General features: G+C 41.8%; 1 protein-coding gene across 3 annotated transcripts in view; it reads left to right on the forward strand.

Annotated features, from left to right (window-relative positions):
• slc8a3 (solute carrier family 8 member 3) overlaps positions 1 to 23,359 on the forward strand; it is a 175,023-nt gene that overhangs the window by 12,449 nt on the left and 139,215 nt on the right. For 2 of the 3 annotated variants that reach the window (XM_031309836.2, XM_031309837.2), the window contains exon 1: positions 14,030 to 14,654. The exons of the other annotated variant lie outside the window; for it this stretch is intronic. The gene's annotated coding sequence lies outside the window, so the exon portion shown is untranslated. Of the gene's footprint in view, positions 1 to 14,029; positions 14,655 to 23,359 lie in introns of those variants that run through there. 3 annotated transcript variants of the gene reach the window in all.

Below are 23,359 nucleotides of genomic sequence, written 5' to 3' on the forward strand. Positions count from 1 at the left end.
TTTCTCTCTGAAATGTAGCGAAGTAGAAAGTGGAATGGAAAGAAAACACTCAAGTAAAGTACAAGTACCTCAAATGTGTACTTAAGTACAGCACTTGGGTGAATGTACTTAGTTACAGTCCACCACTGTTAAATACACATCACAAGTATTTATGAGCTGTGTGTTTGGTGAACCATCTGTAAGCTCACTAGCTGTGCAAAGCCACACCGCCTTGCAGCTTCTCCATAGAGTCCACTTCTAATGAACCATGTGAAGGAGACTTTAGAGCGCCGAAGCGAAGATATGTTACGGCTCGCCGCAGTTCTTTTCTGGAGATGCAGCACGGGTGTAGTCGTCCGAGGCCAAAATGGGTCAGTCCGGGAGGCCTCGCTATCGTAAGCGAGCCGCCAGGATGCATAACGAGTCGGAGTCCTAATTTGAAGAAGGCGCGCCCCCTTCACGTGCTGTTTAATTTTTAATTAGAAAATGAAAAGAAAACGCGATCAAATATTAATTGGACATGGGCTAAGAAAAGAAGAAATCAAATTCAATATTTACAACTTCATTCCACGAGCAGGAAAACTAATGAGGTCTTAGAAACGAGAATCGTGTAGCTGGTTGAAAATCCGGCCCTCTGAAACGCTAAATAACTAATCCCTACAATCTTCCAGGGGCCCTCTCCAGCTCCGTGGCCCCTGAATCATTCAGATTTCCCCCTCCTAATGTGCGGCCCTGTGAGTTGGTTTTCCTGCTGCCAGATCATCACAGCTCTGATGTGTCTGCTCTCAGTCTTTTTTGGCCCTTGATGAATGAAAAGTCCCTCCTCCCAAACACACACTCACACACTCCAGATGAAGATGAATTACCACTGGTATTATCTCACAGGAAGACATTTCTCACAAAGATTAGAGACATGATTATTCTGTTCCACGAGCGAAATACAAAATATTTGACCACATTCTGTGAATGGGCGGAGGATCCCCCCCGGGGAATCCTCTAACCAGGTTGACAGCCAATGGGATGTATTTCCTTTTTTTATAAACCAATAGGCTGTCACTTGTGGAGGGAAAGGTTTGCTCAAAAAGGGAGATTTTCCAAAAATGTGTGATTACTTTATGGGTTGGACTTTTAAGTTACACCCACTAATACAGCACAAACTTATCTCTGAAGATCACTTCTGTTTTCCAGGAAACCTATTTTAATGTGATCTTTAAAGTTATAATCCTAAAAAGTATAAAAAAAAAACAACCCTGAATATAAAAGAAATAAAACCCTGTCTTTGATTACATTTATCATTATATCAACAATATCTATTCAATGCATCTACATTCTGTTTATCCCACTCTTTTGAGTAGTTTTCATCGTTGTCGGCGGAGTTCGCCATTGCTAGATTCAAATGGCCCTCGCATGCAAGAATTTACAGGAAGCAATGCACGCATGTAATTCAGCATTATGGTAATTTCATATCAGCCTCACTCTGTTTACTCTTTACTCTCCAACAGCTGTATCAGAGCTGTATTTTTATTATAAGTTCATAACATAAACAAAAAAAGGATCCCTAAATTATTTCTCTAATTTTTTTAAAAGAATTGTGGCAAATATATATAGCCTACTGGGACATTTTAAAGTTGAAAAATACATGCGTAGGTGCTCTTTAGTGGTCAAACTATGTAATGGAGACTTAAACATATCTTTGGCATCCCTGTACTTTTCATTACTTACTGTACGATCGTTGTTATATCTGCAATAAGCTGACCGGTCGGTCTATTTCCAAGACACTCACCTATCGGCCTTAGTGTTAGTTACCTCCTGTTTTTCTGTTTTAGTGTTGTAGTTGCGTGTTGGGCACCGTTTGTAGCAGCTCTCTTGTCCGTAAACCGTGTGAGGAGCCACATAAAATGGCTCCCAAAACATGAGAGAATCATTTGTGTGTCACATTATTATTTCAAGTGTTTGTATACTAAAAAAGTGTTAGTTATTTAGCACTATACCCCTATTAGAAACTATAGGTTAACTTGTCATGTTTGATAAATGATCCCATCTTTCCAGTGTGATCATTTAAAGTCATTTATTAACTAGAAATGCCAATTATTCGCTGGGTCCAGCGTGAGGATGTGCCACTCTCTCCGTTTTATAGTATTTGTAAATGGAATCTTTGGTTTTTATACTGTTGATCAAACAAAATATGAAATTTGAAGATGTCACATTAGACAGTGGGAAAATGTGATGGTCGTTTCTTCATTATTTCAGAAACATTATAGACTATAATGATTAATTGGAAAAAAATAATTGACAACAATGCTTTAGTTCAGGTCTAATATACAATATGTGTGTTTTTTATTTTTATTATTATTAATCCCCTTTCCCAGATAGGAAGCAAAGCCAATGAAGCTGTGGTCAGTGAAAGCCTTAACCTTCACTACATCTACTGACTCACTGAAATGTCACTTACAGAGAGCTGCAGAATCAAACGCCAAAAAAATAGACCTATTCTACATGGAGGAGGGAGGAAAGTGAGTGGAGAAATGGTCTCTCTCTCTCTCTCTCTCTCTCTCTCTCTCTCTCTCTCATATCGTTTCTATAAATAGACAGACGCTTGGCAGCTGAGGGGTAGTCCACGCAGAACAAATGCACCCCCTGGCTGTTTCACTCCATTCCCCACATAATGAGGCAGACAGAACGCACACAGATCGCCGCCGTCACTTCCACTCTCCCCAGGACCGAGGCAGGGGCCACACGTTGCCATGGAGACGTGGCTGTTGGGCAGAGCCCCTCAGATGAGCTGACCCCTCCGTTGTATCATCCCATCCATCCCCTACTTTTGATCCTCTTCTTCCTCTTTCATTCAGCACCATAAGGCACGGGGGAGATGAGTAGATGAGAGTGAGAGTCCAGTGTCCTACACTCGTCTTCTGTGCACTGTGTCTCTTATGTAATGGAGTCAGTGTGGGTATCCCTCTCTCACCCATCTTCCTCTACAAATATATTCCAGACCAGTGAGCCACTGAATGCTCAGCTCCAATAGCTGCAGCTGCAGAAGGGGCACTCTCCATTGATGAGCTATGCTATGCTTCATGTGTGCAAATTGTGGTCTCTATGGATCTTATTTGAGCCGAAAGTACATACAGTGTGAAAGCTTGGCACCGGACTCCTTTCTATCTGCATTGCACTCTGTATATTTATGGAGTTGTCAGGGTTTTATTTGAGGAGAGTGCAGGGTAGTCAAGGTTATGGTGCGTTATATGAAGAGTAACCAGCTCTTCTCTGTATGATTATGTGTACCTATCAAGCCTGTATGTCTGCATAATGGGATGACAGTGACGGTGTGTGGCTATAGATACCACACACGTGGTGTATTTAGTGCAGTGGCTCCTGTCCTTTTTGCCTTGTGGCCATGTCAAAGGAAGTGGCTATTTGTGATTACAGGTTATGGCCCAAGTCTCCACAGGAGTTGTGAGCAGTTTGATCAAATCATTTTCCTTTCTCTGGCAATTTGAATTTAAGGGTAAACATGTTCAATATTACAAAAGAAGCCATAAAAAACCGAAACACAATTTTGTGTAACGTCATTATTTTCTTTTCTTAATTGGCTTGTGACCCCTCAGATTTATTTTAAGGTGCCAATCTCCTCTCGTGATCTACTGCTATAGTGGTATCTAGTTTTGGTTTTATTTGTCTAGATATTTTAATATCTGTCTCTAAGATTTCTGTTTCCACTGTAAGACTAGATAAAAGGAACTCCATATTGCATTTAAATGCAATGCGTTTTTCAGGAAATATTTTCTACTAAAGAAATGGTCCCAATGAAATCTATTGACAGCATGTCATAGGGATTACTCAGAGCAGTGGTTACTCCCCGACTCATAGACTCATAGCTGTGACATGAGGTCGCAAGTAGACATGGCTTTGTATAAACAGGTCGCAAGCACAAAACCTTTGGAACAATTGTCCCAGAGTAACAGGGGCGCCTTCTGAAAAGACATTTTGCTATTGAGATATTTGTTTAATTTAACTTTTCAGAGTTGTGAGCTCCACAAATGAAATACCATTTACCTGCATCACAGTGAGGTAAAGGTAGAAACCTGTAAGACAGATATCTCCAAACCTGATCAATAAAACCCAAACTGTTTGCATGACCAGCACTAGAGGTAAGAGAGAACTGTTTTTGTAATTAAGGGGGAACTGACCTGTGAAAAAGCTGCCTTTCTCCTTTCTCACTAGGCCCTGGTTCCGAAATGAACAGTGTTTTGTGTCTGCGTAATCCTTAATTTCAGTATGTTTTTAGTTTATTGGATACTTTATCATTTGATGTGTATAAAATGACACAGGCATGTTTAGTTGGTTAATGGGTTCATAGTATTCTAGTTCTGGTTGTGCCTGTGATGTGGGGGAGTAAAGTACATACCGGTGTGCCAGATTAGCTTCTCTCAGCAGGGAGGGGCTGGGTACTCCTAAGGGGTAGGAGAATAGGTAAGATAGTTTAGCAGTAAATTAAATTTTTATATTTGTGGTGCTTTTTGCTATGGGTGTGCATATATAATGTCAGCAGGAACTGTAAATGTGAATCTAATGGTATTTTCTGGATCCGGAGTGTTAAATGTTGCTTTTTCTTAGTTTAGCTCACCCTATACTTACGGGTGCAGGTGGTACGTTCCAGTTAAGTGAGGCTGAGATGTTAAAGGGCCTTCAGGACTAATGCTACGTTTACATAAACGGACATTTCACCCTCTCCGTTTTCAAAAATATCATTGTGCACAGCTGTCAGTTTTCAGGAAAGTGTTTGTTTACACGTACCCGTGTATATATGCCGTCAAGAGCATGTCAAACCTCTAGGTGGTAGTGTAACGAGAAGCTCAAGCCCGCGTTAGCCAATCAGAATCCCGAAAATAGCAACAACAGCAACGAATCACTTCCTCTCTCTTCTCTTCCTCACTTCCTCGGCTGCCTAATGCCGCCTTCTATTTACCTCACAACTCGTTTTTTTACGAGGTCAAAGTCGTAAACACGCCCCCTGACCTCGGATTTACGAACTCGGAACTCGTACAACCCAAGGGGGTAAGCCTCTCCTCGGACCGCGAACCCCCTGTGGCGCCATTTTAATGCTACAAAGCCATCACCTCCCGTTAGCATTCGATTGACTGCCATTCATTTTGGCGCCACTTTGACAGAGAATAACTTTACATCTGAAGAGGTTAAAGACTCTATTTGTCCGTTGTTTATTTCTAAAGAAACACGACAATGTATAAAAGGCTCCATTACCTTGTACCTCACGTTATGGCTCCGTAGCAGGCGTTTTTGTAAAAATAGGCTAACGATTGTGTCATAACCACACGACTTACTGTCGCATAGTAGAGGAATTACCGTATAGTACAGGAGAAGCGCGCAGGCTCGTCTCACATTATCTGTTTAAGTGTAATTACTAATGTTAACTAGCATTTTAGTTAGCAATAATTAGCCTGTGCCTATGTTATCTCCTTACATATACCTACGCTCTCCGTCTCTGTAAGATTGGGAATGATTGAGATTTCTCTTGGCACAGCTACCAGAAGACTTCCAACTTTCAGACACGTTGCTCACGGCACATTTACGTCTCTCTCAGTTGGAGGCTGCGCAGTAACCCTAGCCATCACCAGAAAAGTGCTTCTATTGGCCTTCACTGGTCTCCGCCCAGAGCAATGGGATCTGTTGGTCCATTATATACAGTCTATGGTACAACCTCGCAGTAGCCCGAGTTCAAAATCCAACATGGATGCCCCCTGTATCAACAGTTGTGAAAGCTGCAGTAACATAAAGTTATAAGTAGTGATGGGCGAATGAAGCCTTGTGAAGCCTCTGAAGCTTCTTCCTGATTGTATCGCAAAATGATCCGAAGCATCAAAGCATCAAAAACAACACAGTGACATCTGGTGGTCAGTCAGCAGAAATGACAGCGGCTATGAACTCGACACATTCGAACGAAGCTACAACATGAACATAGGAGAGACAGAATGGACGCATGCATATGGCATGACATGACTGAACTTGAATTAAATGACATGAACAGGACATGACTGAATTAAAAATATAAAGCCTATGTTTGAATATAACATAATATAATAATATAAATTACTGTGATCAGGATTTGAATGTAAGTATGTTTAATTAGGCTAAATATGGATTCAATAAACTGCAGCAACAATTCCATCTTCTACCGCTACGTAGAATTATGTACAGGTGTATGTAAGTAGGCTAATTTCCATTAAAAGGCTAATCAAATAAATTGCAAGCCACACTCATAAACCCCGCGATGTTCCAGTGAATTGTAACAGGCCGTTGGTAAGCACGCAGCGACATGAATCCAGCCAAAGCCCGTCTACGGAAAGCCGTTCCACTCCCTATTAAGCCCCATTGTACCTACTTTGGTTGCAGTTCCACCAGAGTTCCACTGGGGGTGATCACGGTCCAGTGCAAAATGAATGGGACCCTATGGAGCTAGACGGCTAAATTTGTCTCTTTCGCCTGATTGTCGTTGAGAAATCTCAGATTTGATTGTAGTTTTTGCAAGTTCAACATGGATTATAGGTCAAAAGTTGAATGAACGAGTACTTATGCCCTTTCGATTTGTTACAGGTTGAGTCGTTGTTGCCCATAACACGCTAGCATTCTGCTAATGAATGCTGATTGGTCAGTGAAGGACAGATTACGATCGGAGATCCCGCTTGACGGCATCCGAAGCCGAACCAGAATGCCAGAGTGAATATTTCGGCGTGGTCTTTAAAACATTAGCAAACCTCTTTCTAGCACGTGTATTGACAGGGAGAGCCTAATCTGTCAGCTGTGTTGTCGATGCCTCGAGAGAAAAAAGGAAGCGACTCAGAGCTTGCCGTAAAGCAGAATCTCTGGCCGTATATGTGTATGACGTCATTGACATTTTAAAAGGCTTTTTAGAACAAAAAAGCCACTTTAAAAAAATCTAACACCCAGCAGTGTGTATTTTCTTAGCCTCCCCTTTCAAATGCAACATTCAAATTACTAGACAAAAAATTATATTCTGAGAAAAGTGGATTTTGAGGGGTATAGCTCCATAGAGTCCCATTCATTCTGCACTGGCCTGTGAGCGCCCCCTATATGGAACTCTGGTGGAACTGCAACCAGTTCAGAAGCCGGAAGTAACGAGAGAGTGGAACTTCTTCCCATATTAGAAATTCTTTGGTGGAACTTCTTCCCTTATTAGAAATTCTTTGATCCAGCCAACCCTTCCGGAGTTTCAGTGACGTTCGAAGCTTCGGACGTCATCAGTCACGTGGTTATTTCAATTCGATACAAGCTCCAACACTGCTTCGAACCAGTGTGCTTTGCGGGAGTGATACAAGCTTCGGTGCCTCGGTGTCAAACGTCCCATCACTAGTTATAAGCACTTATGTCTTATTTGTGTCACTAAATCAGTCGTTCACACAGGCATGTCCAACTTCTATCTGTGGACATGTTGTTACGCTGTTTGCATGCACAAAAAACGGCGTAATGCGTTGTTATCAACTGGTATTGCTAACAACAGCTAACCGGGCTAGAGCTAATGAAAACAATGAAAATCCGACTTTTAAATAGAACGCATTCAACTCGGGTATGACGTCATTCCCAGTTGTGGCTTCTGAGTTCCGAGGTAAATAGAACGCGGCATAAACCTCTGTTTGTCTCAGTTTACATGCAAACTTTCCAAAATCTCCACTCTGGCCGGAGGTTTTAGAAAGAATCGTTTTCAGAGGCAAATTCTCAGTTTGCATGTAAACGAAGGGCACAAATGAAGGGAAATGTCTCTGTTTTTCAAAATAACCACGTGTAAACGGGGTATAAGGAGGTAAGCGAGCATCTGGAAAGCGTACCTCCTAGAATTCCATTGACTGCCATTCATTTTGGCGTCACTTTGACAGTGAATAACTTTACATCTGAAAAGTTTAAAGACTCTATTTGCCCGTTGTTTATTTCTAAAGAAAAACGACAATGTATAAAAGGCTCCATTACCTTGTACCTCACGTTATGGCTCCATAGCAGACGTTTTTGTAAAAATAGGCTAACGATTGTGTCATAACCACGCAACTTTCTGTTGCACAGTAGAGAAATTACCGTGTAGTCAGGAGAAGCTCGCAGGCAGTCGGGGGGGACGTGGAGGCATACAGTCGAGGGAGAAGCCCATAGAGAGTCCATGAAAGCATCGGAACAAAATATTTCAGCAACGTTTTGATGGATTGGAAATACTTCGGTATGTGGGAAGTGAATTCATATGAAGTAACATTTATCACACTCTCCGTCTCTGCAAGATTGGAAATGATTGAGATTTCTCTTGGCACAGCTACCAGAAGACTAATTTTCAGACAGGTTGTTCACGTCACATCTACGTCTTCAAGCTCAGTTGGAGGCTGCGCAGCAGCAGCACAGTACGCTCAGCCTAGAGCTTAGATCGTCCCAAAAAATCAAGCCCGAACCTGCCCGAGCCCGAGCACGTTGTGTCCGAGCCCAGCCCGGCCCGACACATTAACTGTAATTATGAGCCCGAGCCCGATTTAAACCCGACAATTTTTTTATACGTGGGCCGTTATAACTGACGTTCTCAACTACAATTCAGAGTTGTTTGAACTACAGAAATCTGTTTAGAATAATACAACAAGGACGAAGCTTGTAAACTGCGCTGTTTGTTTAGAATGGAACGGATCGCAAATGGATCTGAATGAAGAAACGTAAAAAAAAAAGAAACGATGATGAACATATTGTTGTCACTGCCCACGACTTGTTTAAACTGCTTCCATACCTCCGACTTTCCTCCACACTTGCTCAAAGTTAATTCTCCTGTTTTTCTTTTTTTCTTTACATCTTCAAGCTCCCGGTGTGATGCGTGCGAGAGGAGGAGACTCCGCGCATGACACGTGCTGCATTTTGCAGCCTAACTTTTGTACACATTTGTTACTTTTATATAGCCTATATATATATATATATATATATATATATATATATATATATATATTTATAATATTTCTGATTATGACATAGCTATCTCCCCACCCAAATAGGATAATAAGGTAATGGATAAAAAAAATCCACTTGCGGAAAATAACGCCCGAGCCCGACCCGAGGTCCGGTCGGGCTCGGGTCGGGCTCGGGCTTGGGCCGAGAATCTAAACTCTAGTTAAACTCTAGCCAGTCACTTCACTGGTCTCCGTCGAAGTCTATGGCATCGCTGTGTCCATTTCTTATACTGTCTATGTTCAGGACAAGAGAGGAAGAGGTTTTTATAGCAAGGAGTTGGCAGCTTTCCAGGGTTTTTCTTTAATGTTAATTTGCATTTTTGTAATTCCCAGGTTTCATTTTGTGCCCTTTGGTTTAGAGTATTTTTTTTGTTAAACACCACAGTTTGGCACTTCTCCAGCTTCCTGTCCGACTTCTTAAAAATCCATGTGTAAAAGCTTCACTTCATCGGCCTTTGCACGCAATAGTGGGGTAACATGACCCTTATAAAATCGCAGTATTTGTGTCACTGCAGCCCATGCGTCTTTTAAAGTGAGTCCTCAAGGAAAGGGGTGGTTGGTGCTTTGCTCAGTCTGACCCCCACTTCCACACCACCCTCTAAACACACACATTCACCAGTGACAGGAAGTGGCCCTCCAGCCTTAAGCTCTTTAGATTCTGATGTGAGGTGACTCTTTACCTTTCTCATTTCACAGCTTCACTATTCATTACTGACCGTCGTAAGCGGACGTCGCCCAGGGGTGATGTCAGTGTTAACTCCCCCTGATGACCCCCCTCCCTCCCCTCACACACCGTGTCCCCGCCTGACTTTTTTTCCCCGCCGAAGTCGTTGCGACTCGAGCCTACAAATTATCAGCATGTGCAGAGTGCCGAGCGCAGCACAGAGAGAGAGAGAAAATCCAAATCCCAAAGTGCAAGTGCAGCACTATTCTCTTTTGCTGTACTGTATCGTTCCCTGCTCCAGATTCTCAGCTGCTGCATGCCAGACCGTTTTAATGAAACTGATCCAGGGACGCAGTCGCCGTCAAGTGTGCTGTGGCAAAAACAGGAAGAAGAATGAAAAATAAAAATGAAAAAACGGTAAGGAGGGGTGAAGTCGCTTTACTCTCAGAAAATTAATGCAAGCAGTCAGTTTCAGGGCTACGGCCATCAAGTTGCCCTCCCTTGTAAGTGCTGCTCCTCCCAGTGGGAAACACAAGCAGGCCTGGTGTGTTGATTACAAGTATAATCCATTAATCATCACTGAACGCATGGAGGACTTTGATGAGAGAGGCAAGAGCAGCCATTGAATTCTAATCTGATGCATGCTGGCTGCAGGTATACACTTAAAGAGCCTGCACACCAATCTGTCCAGTGTGTTTTCTGCCTTCACCCTTTTTCCCGCAGATAAGAAAACTTCATTAAAACATCCAACCATATTCTCCATACTAATTACAGCATTACATAGAGAGGGAGTGGAGGATGGTGGACGGGAGTGGTGGTGCTGGTGTTGGTGTCTCATCCCTCCCATCCCCACTTGGGAAGTGATTGTTTTTGAATTTCATATTTGAATTTAACAAGCGTGGAAATCTGAACAGGCTAATAAGATTCTGTACCACACTGCCGGACTATGTAATTAAAATCGGATCCAATTGATTTTTTTTCCCCTCCTGCTTTGCATATAGGCTCCATCCCAAAAGAAAAGTGACTACTGCAATAAGATGACTGCTCCGAGTCTCTGTGTGTTGTTTCTGGGTGGATTAATTATAATTAATTATTGATAAATCGCTAATGAATTTAAAAGACTCTTAAATACCTATGTTCTTAATATTACGTATTAATATTACATAGGCTACAGTTTCATTTGCCCTGGGACTTTTAGGATTTTTTTTCCTCTACAATGCTTCAGGCCTGTATGATTCTGTAATTGGAGGTGGTGGCAGTGTGAACACCCTGCTTTGCTCCTGTCTTTGGGGCTTTGTCTGTCTCGTCAGCAGCGGTTATGGGTGATAGTGCTGCATCAAGGACTGTGTGTCCAGTGAAGCTCATTATCTACTGGCTAGTAATGCATCTTACTGGGGAGGGAAGATTATTGGGTTGTGCAATGCAAGTGCAAGAAGGGAGACAAAGAAACACAGGAGGTGATGAGTATTTGATGAGAATGTTTCCTGGACTCTGGTGGACCCTGAGCAGGATTTGTTTAAAGGAATAGTTAGTAGACATTTTTGGGAAATACACTTATTTGCTTTCTCGGCGAGATAGATGAGAAGATGAATATCACTACGCTTAATCAAAGATAGCCTACTCTATAGCTCAAGATTGCACATTTTAAGCAGTGCCAATGGTATGAAATGGTTTAGACTTCCTGTCTCCTAAGTGGGCGTGGCCTTGTTTGCAAATGTAGTGAACGTTGTTAGATATTTACACACCTAAAAGCAATATTAAGCATTACAAAAATTAGTTTTGGGGCGTTGGCGAGAGTTAGCTGACTTTAGCTTATCTATGTTGCCAGATCTTGTGAGAGTTTGTTCCGGAGACAGAAACAGGTCTTGAACAAAGTCATTTTCTGTCTGAAAAATGCCATTTAGTGTCAGAATGTTCTAGAGATATGTGGCTTGTGAAAAATGGGTCCAATATATACTTTGGTCACTATGGGGTGAAAGAATCGCTCATAATCTGTATTCACGTTCACTTCTAGGACTGGAATCAATACACTCAGAACCTGCTGCTAGTCTCCTAAAGAGGTGTGGCCGTGGCGGAGCCCACGTGACACAGATACAGGAAACTACTATGAGTTAGGGCGTCTCGGTTCTAAACCGTCAATGGCTAAATATAAAGCTGCAGCCAGGAGACAGTTAGCTTAGCATAGCACAAAGACTGTAAGCAAGCCTGGCTCTGTCTGAAGGTAGAAATTCTATCTAGAGTGAATTTACTAATGAAGATGTTATATGTATTGTTTAATTAGTTTAAATGACAAGTTGTGGTTTTATGGGGAGTTATGTGAGTGCGGTGACTTTCTGGAGTCTTGTTGCCGGGCAGCCAGCCACAACTTGTCAGAAACACAAACAGCAAATAACCTTGTCATTTTTACACTTAAGCTTTTGTGTGGATAAAACAAACAAGATATAACATGTCACTTAGTATAGGTAGAGGTGCTGGTAAGGTTTTATTTTACCTTTTGGACAGAGGCTAGCTGTTTGCCCCTGTTCCGAGTATGTCTGCTAAGCTAAGCTAAGCTAAGCCAACTGACTGCTGGCTGTGGCTTCATATTTTTAGGATAAACATGAGAGTGTATCTTCTCATCTAACTCTCGGCCAGAAATCCAATAAGCGTGTTTCCTAAAAAGTCAAACTACTCTTTTCAGGGCCTTTTGATGGTGAATTGGCACACTTAGCCCTCTACTTGTCGTGTTTATTGAAGGTTTTCTTTGTCACATTTCTATTATTAGATCAATTAAGCTGCCCTTGATCACAGTAATGACCCTTACGTGGATTGACACTCCTTTCCAGTATGGGCTTGTTCTGATATTAGTGTTGTACTCTTGATATGCATAACTTTAACTTAGGCACTGTGCTTTTTTTTTTTTTTTTGCATTCATGTGCTTTTGTGTGATTTTGCACATGATTACAGTTTCTGTTTGTCTGCATACAACACAAAAATAATCCCATATAATACACATTGAATACAATATCATGCTCATTAAAGGTGCAGTAGGTAAGACTAACTAAAACTAACTTTCTGTCATATTTGCTGAAACTGACCCTATGTTCCAGTAGAACTACATGAAGCAGGTCATTTAAAAAAACAAATCCAGCTCCTCTGGCTCCACCTACAGCCTGTAGTGAGATTTGCAAAAAATCCACAGCTCCCTGTTCAGATGCACCAATCACGGCCTTGGGGGGTGTCTAACTGCGTGTCAATCACTGCTCATGCACATTCATTCTCCCTTGTGGGGGGAGGGGCTTAGGAGACCGTTTTGGGCTTTAGCAGAAAGGGGGGAGGGACTGAGAAGTTGTTGATGTTCACATTTTTTGGCTAAGTCCTGGATCTTCATAATCCTACCTACAGCACCTTTTAAGCTGCAAACATTTGTGTTACCGCAGCTATAAAGTTGGCATGAGAAGAGCTGTTAGTAAATCTTACATCTAGTCCATCTCTGCATTTATAATGTGCAGTGGTGAAAGAAGTATTCAGATCCTTTACTTAAGTAAAAGTACTAATACTACACTGTGAAAATACTCTGTTACAAGTAAAAGTCCTGCATTGAAAATGTTAGCCTACTTAAGTAAACGTATGTAAGTATCATCAGGAAAATGTACTTAAAGTATTACAAGTAAAATGCAGAAAAATCCTCACATTTCAGAAACTGGAAACAATCCAAACAGTTCTGTCAATCAAGGTAGGCTAGTTTAAAGTAGGATAAAGTGTGTGTGTGTGTGTGTGTGTGTGTGTGTGTGTGTGTGTGTGTGTGTGTGTGTGTGAGACAGATTTTTTTAGCCTATGGCATGTGGCAAGATTAAATGCCGGTGACTCAGTGATCATCTTCCTGCTGTCACTTATTTTTGTGTCTTAAATTAGGCGTGTGCCCATCAGGGCAGTTTTGAGGTGAAATAGTACAGGTGATACCTTATTCTAAGCTTTTCCTCCTCCCTCTCCCTCCTGTTGTGAACCCTTGTCACGGTGGGCTGTGGGCCTGAATGATATTCATGCTTTGTGGTGCAGGTTCTTCTTCTCTCAGCCGATGGTGACGTAGTTGCGCGCCTAACCGAGCCTGTCTGTGTGACTTTTAAAAAAGAATTGGGGGCGAAGGGCTGTAGGGCGCAACCATTTCACACCTCCACCGCGCGACAATAGGCCTAATATTAATAGGCTACTAATTATCCGAGTGTGAGGATTTATAGGCTACATAAAGCGCTCATCTCCAGCAATCGTAAGCTCCAGAAACTGACTCAGCGCAGAGGAGACAAATCGTGGTCATTCCGATGGTGCGCCAAGTCCCGCTGACAGCCTACCTTCCTGCCTGCCTGCCTGCCTGCCTGCCTGCCTGCCTGCCTGCCTGGGTAACTTACATAGCCTGCACAGCTGAGCGTTTAATATGAATTTTAGTGTGTCGTTTCTGTAGAGAAGACAGCCGGGCAAGAGAAAGCTTTCACGGCAGTGCCTACTACAGAGCTGCATCGTAGATTCCCCTGCGCCGATAGAGGGGGAGGAGGAGAGCGCTGATTCACGGCTTGCAGGAGGAGGGAGAGCCGTGCGGACGGGGCTCTGAAGATCCATCTCTGATCTTAAAATACCGACCCCCTCTCCCCCCCCCCACTCCCATCCTCCCCTCCTCCCCTCGTCATTGACAGCTCTGCGACCCGGTCAATCCGTCAGACAGGGAGGATCTGGGGAGGAGGGCGCCAAGGCAGAAGACAGCACGAAAGGCAATCACCTCTGGCCGGTTTGATCCAATCGCCAATATCTACCGAGCAGCAGGCTGCATGGGCACCTGCCTCTCCCTCTCCGTACATGAGGACGACACAGTGGCTTCACCGGGGGATTGTGGTCCGAGGAGCGCGTTTTACTCAAGACATCCAAGCAGCGAGATTATGTGACTGTTGATAGGGTGATCTGACCGGCCAAACAATAATAATAAAGGGAGGCGGAGAGGAGCTATTTCGCGGTTTCTACATAAACTCCCCGGAATACAAATCCAGGTAGGTTATGGGCATGATGCAAACTCAGTGATATTAGGCTAATTAATCAGTGTGTTGATGAGTGATGTAACCTGACAAACCATCAATGATAAACAACAAGACAGAGATAGGCTTTCTAGCTGAATATGTGACAGATTGTAGTAACACTATAGTAACCATATTGGATGCATTTCAAGATCCGCGATAGCTGCAAATAACAGTCGATAAGTGATGTGATGTGGTCCGTCACTCCGGAGCGCTTCATGCTGCCAGGGTTCCAACCTGTCTAAACTCCCATTGCTCCTCATCATTGTGCAGATATGATCCATTGCAACAGGCTGCAATGGATTCGTGATAGCGTCTAATGGGTGTGCCATTAAAATAATTGGCGTGTGTCAACGAAAGTATTGGGATACCAGTTGTTACAGCATGGCGAGCCCATTCCTGCTGCTGATTGGCTGAACACCTGCATTTCCAGGTTTTAATATAACATCTTTAGTTTTTGCTAATACAGGCTATTTTGGCTTCTTCTGCACGGCCTGCCACTGTTTGGAGGTGGATTTGGACACAGTTGTGTTTCCTGAGGATGGCCTATTATAGTTTCATTCTTTCCATGTATAGGCCTGTATGCACCCTATAAGTTATGGTGCGGGCCTATGGGTGCTCCAGCAGGGATTCCCCCCTCAGGTAGCCTACACTGCCATCGGTATAGTGAGCGAAACAGCCTTCTGATGATTAATCAGCAACAGCTGAGGCTCTCTGTGTGTCTGCTGAGTGCATGTTTACGCGCATCTCAAGTAGCCTCTTTAAACAAGACCCTCGTCCCAAAATAGGGAAAGGGAAAGGGATCTGTGAGCAGAGCAGCCGCTCTCCCCTCTCAGCAACTGTCTTAAGGCTGTGCTGTGCTGTGCTGTGCTGCCTGCATCAGTCAGGGAATATAAAGGGTGGTGATCACTTAAAAGATGCACGGAATCAAACATGAATGTTGCTTTTCTCTTTACAATCCACTATCTCAGAGGTGTACAGAAAGTACTGTAGGCTATGATCATTTAATCCATGAACTCACACTCAGAAAATCACACAAAAAAATCAATTTCTCAAAGCCAGATGGATATATTCAAATAGTTTGTTTGGTCAGTCCAACAGTTCAGAACACAACGTTATTTGGTTTACTATCAGAAGAAAATAGAATTTTTTTTGTGGCATTTTTGCTTAAAAATGGTTAATCGATTATCGAGGTTCTTTACTCATAACAAAAGTCTTGCAATACATCATTTTCTTCCTAACACATTTTAGCCTATTTACTCTGTTATTCAGTTGATTTGGACACATTTTATATAATTAAAAATACAAATAAAAAGCCTATAGTGTTTCTTCTCATTGTGGTAAAAAAATGCCTTACTGTAAAGATCTAATTCTAAAGGAATTTAATCAGTTTGGACTTAAATTAGTTTTACTATCCCATTATGATGGTCTAAATGTTGTTTCAGGCATTTTATACCTAACAGGATTAAAAATCAGGGGAAAAATTAACTAATTTAGAAATTTGATAGAAAATACTCGCAGGTTCAATATAACAGTATACAAATATTTGCACAGTTATCTCTTTAAGCATCAGTCCAACCCTTTTATTAACAAATTTGTATTTGCTTTATAAGATGGGAGAAGTTGTTTATTGTTATAATGGGCACTTTTTCTGAACTTTATAATAATAATTCTATTTATATTTTCTACAGAAATAAGTGGTTAAGAGTTGTGTAAATGGAGTATAAGTGGGTTCACCCTCAACTATTTGTGGTTGAAGAGGTCGGTGTTGGACTTAATTGGAATATGTCAAAGCTGGACTTCACCCTTAATTTAAATATGTCAGTTGTAATATGACTTAAGCTCCTGTGCAGCTTTTGTGAACAACTTTGTCTTTTCAGTTGATTTTTAATACTTTTTGGTGGCAGCTGAACAGTCTTGATTAAACTCCAGCGACAGTCCTCCCCTACATTCACTATGCAAAATACAATCCTTAAAGCAGTAATTAGTATGCAAATTGTTTTGTGTAGCTTCTAATTTAGGGGTCACGGCTCTAATGTTGGTACACATAGAGAAATGGAATCGTTCACTCTGCAATCAGCTGCCAGCACCCAATACACTTTGCTGTGCTGTGATAGAAAATCAATATTTAAAATACAAAAATCCTTGTGAGGTTAAATGTAATCATTTTAACAAGCTTTACATTATTGCCAAGACTATGTGGTTGTGTGTCTTAAATGGTTTCTCAATCCATAAAACTAACCAATCAAATCAATCCATCCCTATTGGATATATTACCAGCATGTTTTGCAATGTGAAGATTTTGTTAAATGGGCCACTATTGAGCCTGTGCAAACCGTTGTATGATGTCTTCTGTGGTTCTGGAGGTGGATATGTGTACTGGGCATTTACTAGTCAGGGAGGGTCCAATGCACATTATGGAGGTGTATTATAGGAATTGTAGGTTCTAGCATTTTTTGAGCCTCTAGGAAATAAGGCCCTGTTTACAACTGGTATTAACATATGATCTGTGGGTGCCCAGATAGCTCAGTTGGTAGAGCGGGCGCCCATATATAGAGGTTTACTCCTCGACGCAGCGTGCCCAGGTTCGACTCCGACCTGCGGCCCTTTGCTGCACGTCATTCCCCCTCTCTCTCCCCTTTCATTTCTTCAGCTTTCCTTTCAATAAAGGCCTAAAAATGCCCCAAAAAATAATCTTAAAAACAAGATTACGAGATCACATGTTACCTTGGTGACGTTTAATAACAAAGATGTTGCTGACACTTGCCGGTTTGGGAATTTTCATTTTAAGTTTGTTGCTTTCCACACGGCCAAGGCACAGGAGACGGCTGCCTGATTCCAAATTTTTTCAAACTCTTGTTTTACAAGCTGGACAACAGGTTGGTCCGTGGTCGTGTGTCGTGCTGTTGTTTACCTTTGTAATTTCCGGATTGCATCGATGCAGATTCACGGACAGGGCTCGGTAAGTGTGTACTCAAACCCTCACGCCCTTTGAAATTCGACATTGGGACAACCCTAAGCCCTTACGAATTTCGCGAGAACGCGCACCAATACATGGAATACATGCAGAACGCATTGTGGTCAGAATGTGATGGATTGGCCGTCCACACCACACCTGGAGGTGGTCTGGTGTAAATGCATATCATACAACATGATCATTCTTTTTTTTTTTTTTAAAGATTATTTTTTGGGCTTTGTATGGCCTTTAATTGACAGGATAGCTTGAAGACAGGAAATGGGAGTGAGAGGAGGGACGACATGCAGCAAAGGGCCGCGGGTCGGATTCAAACCCGGGCCGCTGCCAAGGACTCAGCCTACATGGGGCGCACACTCTTTACTGGGTGAGCTAGAGGTCGCCCCTACATGATCATTCTTAATAAAACTTTCCACCCAGTAAGTTAAAATGTCACCAGACTTCTCATTTTCCAGTTGCCTGGCAAAACTAACATGTATTAGCAGTAGCTATGGAGGATGCCTATGAATACCAGGTGTAAATGCAGAGGCCCCTGCTCCAGATGTCATCATCATCCAGATTAGCTACCAAACACGTTATTAACACCAGATGTTAATGGGGATTTTAAGTCGGCACGTATCATGCGATACTGCTTTGATTCTTTTTTAAATCTGTCTCTGACGAGTCTTCTAACTTTATGGACCTCATTGTCTCCTCGAAAAGAAGTTTGTAAAGTTTTCCCAATGATGTGGTGTTGGGAAATGTAATTGCTGCATGGATTATGTTCACAGGTATTGTTATTTTCGAGGAAGTGCAAGATTTATGTACCGTAAGGACAAAGCGTTTTTGGTAGTGAAAGATTGTGGTTTCAGTTAAATGTTAATAGCATTATGTGTCTTGCATAACCACTATCTTTCCTAACCTTAACCAAGTATGTGTGCCTGAATGTGACCTAAAAAAGTCAAATAATGCTTTAGTTGCTATGGATATTATAGAGAAGAAATGATCTAGGTTGTCAGTGAACATTGTACTGGTTTGTTCAGTATCAGTATTTTGCAACTTGCTAGATACTTTAATTACATTTCCTCATTATGTCGATAAAAACATTAGCTGCATGGCATTACTTTTTTTTTTAAATGATAATATTGGAAGTTAGTATATTAATGTCATTTATAGGAGATGGTTGTTATAGAAGTGAAATATTAAATTAATGGAGTACCCCTTAACAGTCTTGTGTCAGCCGTGGTAGTCGTAGTAACAAGGTTAGTAGAAGTAGTCATGGTAGATTAGTAGTAGTAGTAGTTGGTAGCAGTATTGTTAGTGTTAGTACAGGCAGTATAGTAATGCTTTTGAAAGTAATATTAATACCAGTAGCAGTAGAGGAAGTAGTAGTAGTACAAGTAGTGATAGTAGGGCCTTAAAGAGGAGGTAAAATTCAGAGGTTAGGAACTAATTTTTATATGCACAAAAACGATTACTACTTAGTATAGCACAAATTTGTCTTTTGGGGGACCCTGAATTGAGCACAACATTAGTTTACAATTACAAACTTCTTTCTGAGCATGATTTTATTTCAGCTTGTGAAATTGATATGTCTATGGGAAAAGGCAGGAAGTAGTTAGCTAACAATTGAGTCCCTGTCCAGTGTTACTGTATGGTCTTTAAGTCTTTAAAAATCTCTGTGTCACTCTGGTAGTTTGCTCTTGGATTTATGGGTATTTGGCTTGTTTGCCGTTTTGCTGTACCTCTGTTTATCCAGAGTAGGCCGACTGAGCACATTTACTCTTTTTCATCACTGTCCTCCTTCCATACTATGATAACAGTTACACATGGAGGCATGAGTCTCCAACTGTAAGTTCAGTTAAAGCCCTGAAGTGTTAAAAGGACAGTAAATGTCAGCTCATTTAAAGCTGCTGTAATGAGTATTTTTAGATACTGTGAGTACATGTATGTAAAAGAGGTTGTTTGTAGTGATCAAACCACAGACAATTATTTCAGCTCCTTTTTTTTGTTTTTTAAGGTTTGCGCCTTTACTGATTTGGTTCACTCTCACGGCTCACATTGAGTCGTATTTGGCTGTAGCAGCTGTTTTAAGCAACAAAAAAAACCAATAAACACCGACTGTACACTACATTCCCAGCACCAAACAGTAGGTGGATAATGGTAGCCAGCTAGCTGGTGAACATAATGCAGCATTTAACAGCTGAAGAGCCAGATATTTCCCTCTGGAGTTGGTGTAGACCAAAACAGATCTAAAAGAATAGTTAATCTTGGATTTTTATTCCTCGTGTGGACAGAAACATGACTTCAGACTAGGAAAGCACTCGGAGAGCTCAGACCTCTGCCAAACCCATGCCCTTTCTCACAATGTTAATACAGTGTGATTTTTTCTAATTTTTCGGATAATTCTGAAACCACATGAATGCAGCCCAAAAGCCCTATCTGGCTATGTTAGTAAAAATGAAAAATATTTTTTGTATTTGCCATGTGATTTGGATCAGCTCCAAAATGTACTGGCTTCTTCCATGGCCTGTGCTACACCCTTCCACCTAGTGTCAATAAATTTGGGCCTGTAGTCATAATCCTGCTGAGAGACCAACAAACCAACGGACAAACCGAACCGAAAACGTAACTTTTTTGGCGGAGGTAATTAATGTTGCTAATGTTGCTCTATGTTGGATGTGTACATGTAGGCAACTGTTTGCCAATACAGTAAGCTTGCCACATCAACGATGGAGTAATCTTGAATCACGTTGCTTTTTAAATGACTAGTCTAAAAATAGTGAGATTAACCCAGCCAGCCTACAAATGATAACATAATTTTAGTAAGTATATAATAAGTGGTTTGACTTTGACTCAACACTTTGGATTTAGGATACTCTGCCTCTTGTTTATCACCTAGCAATTAAATGACCAGTCATTTAATCATTCCCGTCCCCACGTTGTAACAGACTGAGAGGCTCTCTAGCCTTTAAATTCTGGATGCTTGGTCTGTTTCTGCCTCATTGCAGTTTCTGACCATCCTCCCCAGCTAGCCACTATGCAATAAAAAAGACAGGGAGAAGCTAGCAGGTCAGCAGTGCTGCTCTGATTCTGAAACTGGAAGCAGCGCTTCCTTCTGCCTTTTTTTCCTTGCTGTTACTTTTCAAATACAAGTCATTTACAGTACATGTTGATAGAGGTCTAGGACTGTAATTTAAGCAATGCACACATTTTCTTTCCTAAAAGTGTACTCTTGTAGGTGAGTTTCTGTGTTAAACTTTCAGACTGATACAAAAGAGCTGCAAAATCCATAGTTTTTCCAGATTCAACTTTTCTCTCATTAAGTTACAACTTTGTCACTCAATTATTTCCCTGTTGTTTTTGTTTGTGCTCAGCGCTGTCGGTTCTCACAGGGATTGCATAGCTGCCTCCTGTCCATATAAATGGCTCTGCTGATTCAGTTAAATTTAAGTTCCTTGTCTCTCGCTTCTGCTGCTGTTTGCTGTCATCCCTTCTTCTATCCTCCAGATCAGCGTGCTGCTCTGAAATCAACATCTTTTTTTAACATCTAAGGAGTTTCATTTCAAGCTGAGATATCCTGCATTACTTTAAAAAAGCACTTCTGGAAAGACATATCTTTCAAAATGTTATTGAGGTTGTGATCCCTTAAAAGACATCGTAATACTGATAGTGATGCAATTATATCTATGAACCATTCAATTAGAAATATTAGGAATGATTTATTCCAGAATATATTAATTGTCAGTTTGCACACGGGGTCAGCCCTATGTTCCCACAGTCCTATGGTCCCACAGTCCTATGGTCCCACAGCCCTATGTTCCCACAGTCCTATGGTCCCACAGTCCTATGGTCCCACAGCCCTATGTGCCCACAGTCCTATGGTCCCACAGTCCTATGTTCCCACAGTCCTATGGTCCCACAGTCCTATGGTCCCACAGCCCAATGGTCCCACAGCCCTATGTTACCACAGTCCTATGGTCCCACAGCCCTATGTTACCACAGCCCAATGTTACCACAGTCCTATGGTCCCACAGCCCTGTGTTCCCACAGTCCTATGTTCCCACAGCCCTATGTTCCCACAGCCCAATGGTCCCAAATCCCTATGTTCCCACAGTCCTGTGTTCCCACAGCCCTGTGTTCCCACATTTCTAAGAATTTTTTTTCACTAAAAATTAGGCCCTTTGTTCCCACAGCCCTATGTTTCCACATTTCTAAGATTTTCTTAAAATTAGGCCCTATGTTAGGGTTAGGGTTACATTCCATCTGTAGTCCATTGCTACTGGATAATAGGTTGGGTGTAATTGGCTACCAAATTGGGAGAAAGGGGGATAAAATCTGATACAAATTTATGAAAAAGGAAATGTGGGAACATATGGCCTAATTTTGGGAAAGAATCTTAGAAAGGTGGGAGCTGTGGGAACATAGGGCCTAATTTTCAGTGAAAAAAAATATCTTAGAAATGTGGGCATGCTCCCTTGCACACAAGACATTGATAGAAACTTTGCCAATTTTTGTTTTGCAGACATTAGGTGTGTGTTGACACCGACCAGGTTCCAGAGACAATATTTGGCTTTTAAATTGGTGTCAGTGCCAGCTCCTGTTTGACTATCATCACTTCCACTGAAAAATCTGTCAGCTATCCAAAACAAGCCAGTGGTCCGTCTGGTTGATGGATATCATTTAAAAAAATATCACCTGGGAGTTTCAAGTAGTTTTAAAATTCTTCAGATCCAGTGTACTGCACAATACTTAAATCAAATAAGAAATATGCATTACACAGCATAACATATGCCATTTAGTGGATGCTTTTATCCAAAGTGCCTTGAAGTGCCATGAGTGCGTACTGTACAGATTTTAGTGCAGGCGGCCCCAGAGGTAATCAACCCTTTAACCAGCAATCAGAACACAAGAATGCACTTTTAGGTACAAAATGTAGAAAAGCTCCAACTACATTTAGCTCAACAAAAGCAAAGGGAAACAAGTGTGACAGTAATAAAAAATATAAATCCTCCAGTGAATTCAGGACAGAATGATTACCTTCAGAGTCTGTATCTGTCTCAAGAGATCATTCTAATTCAGACTAAACTGTCTGTGTGTCTCAGGGGCCCAAAGGTGTGGTGGAGGCTGCAGAGGGGCCTATCCTCCAAAAGCCCCAAGTAATCACAGGTACTACTGAGAAGAGAGCCTTCATAATAAATCCCCTGTGTTACCTATTAAAGCAGCTCACGTCTTCTCAGTTTAGGGTGGTTAACTGTTCTTCGTGCTCCCATTGCCTCTGGCCTCCGCTGTTAGCCTCAAAATCAACGAATTGTTAAGTTGTATCTCATAAGTGCTGAAGAGGTGCGTAAGATGCTTAGCCTGAGCTTTTATGACTTCGGACAACATCTGCATTGGTATTGTAAAGCTGCTCTCTCTTGCGGAAGTGGCAAGTGTGCATTTAGAGCTCAGTATATAATGAATTTGGACGGTGTACCCTTTGTTTCAGTTTGCCTCTTGATGGTCTCCTGCCTCCCCTCTGCTGTTTTTTTTTTTTGCCAATGCGACATTTTGGACAGTGCTTAGTTTGGCAACATTGTACGCCTGCTGAGCGAGCTGTTTGGTTCCGAGCTGTGTATTACCCCTGAGATCTCAGACAATCACACTCAAATCCACATTATTGGCCGCACGTATCCACATCTTAACTGAAAATAAACTTTATGATTAGAAATGAGCCCACAGGCCATGA

This window comes from Sander lucioperca, chromosome 18 (genome assembly GCF_008315115.2).
Source record: "Sander lucioperca isolate FBNREF2018 chromosome 18, SLUC_FBN_1.2, whole genome shotgun sequence".
In the NCBI taxonomy this organism is placed as follows: domain Eukaryota; kingdom Metazoa; phylum Chordata; class Actinopteri; order Perciformes; family Percidae; genus Sander; species Sander lucioperca.